Raw genomic sequence first — 4906 nt, forward strand, 5'->3', positions numbered from 1 at the left:
AAGAGAAAATGGGTAAGAAAGTTGGTTATACAATGGGAAGGTATTAGCACCCCTCACATCTGTTGTACTCAACGAGAACTATTTTGATTGTTCTTTACTCAGATGGGTGTTATATCTAAAGATTACTCACAAAAGAATAAAGATAATTGAATAAATATAGTACTCGGTGAGGATTAAGGATGAAATAAGGAATTCTTATAGTGCAATAAGGAATTCAGAGCTTCGTAGTTTATAGAACTAAATGTGGGATATGAAATAAGTTGTGATAGAAGATATCGTTTGAAGCAAAGGATAATGTTGTTTGAACCTATAAGGTAGGTATGTCTGAACCGAAGAGGTAAACTGGCATCAAGCCAAAAAGCAAAGGGTTTTGCCTATATAAGGCTACAAAGTAAGTAAGGAGATGTTTGTATAAGCAACGAGAGGACTAACAAGAGAAACAAAATGGCTCTTGGTTCAGAGGCATGCATTGGTTATTGGTCCAAAGGTATATATGAAACTCAAAGGGAGTATGATATTTGGTCCAAAGAAAGACAGTGTCTGACTGAGATGAATGGTTATGATTGAAGATACTTGGTAATGGATTATGGAATATATGGATGGAGCCCTAAGGCAGAAGAAATAATTAGTATGCTCGCCAAGGATTAAAACCCTTGTGCCTACGTATTCTCATCGTGCAATGAGAAAGTCAGAGCTCCATAGTTTGTAGAACTAACGCGGAACAAAGAAAGAGTTGATTAGGTTGCCAAAAGGCGAGGTAAATTTCTTGAATAGTAAGAGTGTGTCATTAAGCAATGAGTGGTGTTTAGCCACAGAGAATTTGTGAATGCATGGTCTGAACCAAGGATACTACCAGAGTTTGTGACTCTACAAGTTAGGAAAATATGTTTTCAAGAGTATGCAACCCTACAGGATAGAATGAGAGAAATCCATAGAATGTAATTGTATATGCATGATAGAAAAAAAGGCCAAAGTCTGTAACTTACAATGAAGTGCCTAGTTGCAAAAGTTTGTAACTTTATAGGGCAAAATGTAATGATATGTGTCGTAGTCTGTAACTACACAAGGCAAAAGGAAATGAATGCCAGAGTTTGAAACTCTATAAGGGAGAAGAGAAGAGTAGCCAGAGTTTGTAACTCTATAGGCATAAAGAACAAGTATCCAAAGTCTGTAACTCTATAGGCATAATGAATAAGTTCCAAAGTCTGTAACTTTATAGCCACAATGAATGAATGCCAAAGTCTGTAACCGAATAGGAAGAATAATATGGGGTTTTGTCAAAGTTTGTAATTGTATAGAAAAAGCAAAGTTTCCAGAGTCTGTATATCTATAGGGTAAAAGAGAGCTTGCCATAGTCTGTAACTCTGTAGGGAAAGGAAAATAAATGCCAATTTTTATAACTGTATAGGCGGTGCATGAAGCAATGAAAAGAGGATGCCAAAGTCTGTAGCTGTATAGGCAGTGCATGAAGTAATGAATAAAAGATGCCAAAGTTTGTAACTGTGTAGGAAGTGCATGAAGCAATCGATTAGGATAAGGGTGTGTGACCCTGAGGTAATGAACCCAAAAGATGTAGGTACATCAAGTAGGGGAGTATGACACTTGATCTAAAGAGGAGAGTGTAATAACATTGCAATGCTATAGTGTAGAAGAGCTTGCCTGAAGAAGACCTTGTTAATTATTTTATTCGAATTCAACTAAATTCTATGAACAGAGGCGAATACCTTGAGCAGCTGGGGCCTGCCCCCCATACTCAAGGATACTCTGTACAAGGATAAAATGCTCCCTCTCATCATTCTCTGTTGCTTAAGGCTCATGGAACACAACTTGAATCAAGATTGACAAATGTTGATACTGATTCTTCTTGTTTATTCTGATAATGCAGTATTGCTTGTTGGAGGAGGAGACTTGATAATCATTTTATTCAAATTATACTAAAATTTATGAACAAAGGCGAATAGTTTGAGTAGCTAGGGCCTACACCCCGTAATCAAAGGTACTCTAGACAAGGGTGGGAATAACCCCTCTCATGATTCTTCGTTTCTTAAGGCTTGTGGAACACAACTTGAATCAAGATTGACAAGTGTTGATACACCTTTGTTGTGCTTGAATAGTAGTCCACTATGTCTGCAATGTGAATTCCTTGTATTGATTTGGAGTCTTGAACTTGAATTTGAGTCTTGAGGTCTTGAGCTCATGAGATCCAGTACAACTTGAACATACGGGACTTGCCCTATCAAGTGATCAAGGGTCTTTTGATCACTTGAATAGGCTTGGGAATTTGAGCCCAATTCAAAAGATTTGGTTGATCAAGGTAAACTTTAATAAACACAACCAATGGGAATGAAAACCAACAATCGAATCATTTACACAATAAACCTAATGAACCGATCAATCAAATCATACCAATTGCATCTACACAAACCCTGAGCTAAGGAAACATGCATATAATGAATTTTCTAAACCCTAGGGATAACAAGGTCAATGTGAAAAAATTGATTAATATAAACATGGAGGTAAGGGGTATGAACATATGTGAGAGGTGTGAATTGAATGTGCTTGGGCCTTAAGCCCAAGCTCCACACGGCAAACCGGATTCAGGCCAAAGCATCTAAGCCAAAACACAAAACACTCAGCAACATGAACAATGAACATTTCACCACCATCTTCATGTTCCCATGATCTCACACTCTCACTTCAAATGTTCATCGAAAAATATGAACAAACGAAATGAATCTGAATCAGTGCCTAATCATCATCACCAAAATCCAATTTCAATTTGAATTCATCATCATCGGATCGAGTTGCAAAATCCAACACCGAAATCAATTCACAATCAAATAGTATCTTACACGCGGAATTGAAGAGAATCGGGGATGAAACAAAGAATGGATTGTTCAAGGGAGTTGCAGCGATAATTGAAGCAAGACATAGAAGAATAACTTACCGAATCGAAATCCTGACACGGTGGCTCTCCAGCGAATCGCATGTACTGAATTCTTCTATTTCCCTCTGCTCTTCTTCAATTTCACTTCTGCAACCTTCTTCTTCTCTGCAACTGCTTGGCTTGATTGTCGCATGAATGAATGATTCGAGAGAGAATCATAAGAAATTGGAGAGAGAATAGTGAATTTGTAGAGTGAATGCGAGAGTTTCTGAAACGTGACTCTGACAATCCAAAAATTGCAGTGAAGTGCTTATATATAATTCTCGATTTAACAGAGTGAAACTCTGTTAAATCTTAGAGGTTTTGATTAGTTAACTATTAAATATTCTATTACATTTAAGTTAACTCAATTAGTTAGCAATATGAATTCAGTTGCAATGCTTACGATTTTATGTGTGCCTAGCTAGGTTAGTTATAATGAAGCTCCATTTCGTGTGTTCTGTTAAAAAGAATTCTGCAGGTGGAATGCATTTTGAGTTTTTCTGATATATTTAATTTGCTGCTGCTTGGCCATGTTAATGTGAGCTACTTGGAGTATGTTATGATCCAACTTCTGTTAATTGGAGGAGTCTTATTTTGCTCAGTTAGAAAATTACAAGTTGAATTTGTTTCTAATTTTTTTGTGTTATGAATTTTCAACTTGAGTTTCTTTGCAAATGATAATGTGATTATGTTGCTCTTAGAAAACATGGCCTATGTGGAATGTGGGTATGTAATTGTTATTGAGTCTTTGAATTAGTGTATTATGTAGGAATCATGTATTGAATTACTTGATTGAATTATGGATGAGATGCTTGCTAACCTTGGTGAACTTGTACTGTAATGGAAAGTTTGAATGAAGAATGATATATTTGAATGGTGATTATTGTGTCAAGCTAGTGATATGATGCAATTTTGTTAATTGTGAAGATCAAATTAACCTATTAATTATTTCAACAAATTGCTACGCACTGGTTAAATGAATTTAATGAGTAATTGGTAATTGTTATCTTAGGTCCCTTCATTCATGTTAGTAATGAAAAAAAAAAGAATTTTTGTTGATTATTGTGTTAAAATAAGATGTATATTGAACAAATCCATGGCATATGCTTGGTGATTAAATTGTGTCAAATGTGATTTTATAGGTTTAGGCATGGCATTGAGGATTGACCAAAGTGTAATATCAAGAGATGAATCAAATGACTGCGGGCTTGAAGATCATGGTGATTAGGACTTAGGAATAAATGATCGACTTTGGTCAACTAGTTGACCAAAAAGTTAACAGTTGACCAAAGTCAAATGTAGGTTTTAGACTAGGGTTTTCTTGATGTAAAAGGACTTATGAAAATGTACATATGACTTGTAATGTAAAAAGGATCTTGATATGAAATAAAATTTGATTTTCTACTTAGATGAAACAATGACTTTATGACTTTGTTCAAATACATTCCCTCAAGCAAAAGTGAATCAAACTTGGTCTTGAATTTAAATAAGGACCTTGAAACTGTATGTTGGAAAAAGATAACAAACATGAGCAATTAGGAGAAACCTGAGTTTAAGAACCTTAAAATTTGGACATAATCTTTGAATGAAACTCAATGTATTACATGGATCTGACCCAAAATCAAATGTACTAATGCAATGACCAAAGCCCCAAAAAGGGGTTGACTAGTAAAAAATCAACTCCATAGTTGCTCATCCATACTTGCAATCCTTGATTAAACTCCAATCACCAAGATACTGTAACAACTCAAAATTTGCCCTCCTCTCTTGGGACTAGCTTAGCATATTGCATTTCATTTTGTAGGACATTAGACATCACATCTTTGCATATCATGTGGAGACAATAAGCAAGTCATCCTCCTAGGTCTTTGTCAGAAGATGGAGAGGGTAAAAGATTCAAGCCTAAAGGTCTCATGGATTGATCATTAATCATCTGAGGATTATGCTTCAATTAGAGTTTCTTGGTTCCTAGAGGAG

General features: G+C 35.7%; 1 long non-coding RNA gene across 1 annotated transcript; it reads left to right on the top strand.

Moving 5' to 3' along the window:
- Nucleotides 1-2552: 2552 nt before the first annotated feature.
- On the top strand, nt 2553-4333 carry LOC127126661 (uncharacterized). The gene is made up of 2 exons (XR_007805056.1): nt 2553-2989; nt 4072-4333. It is a non-coding gene; the product is annotated as an uncharacterized LOC127126661 (long non-coding RNA).
- Nucleotides 4334-4906: the final 573 nt, after the last annotated feature.

This window comes from Lathyrus oleraceus, chromosome 3, assembly GCF_024323335.1.
Source record: "Lathyrus oleraceus cultivar Zhongwan6 chromosome 3, CAAS_Psat_ZW6_1.0, whole genome shotgun sequence".
Taxonomy (NCBI): domain Eukaryota; kingdom Viridiplantae; phylum Streptophyta; class Magnoliopsida; order Fabales; family Fabaceae; genus Lathyrus; species Lathyrus oleraceus.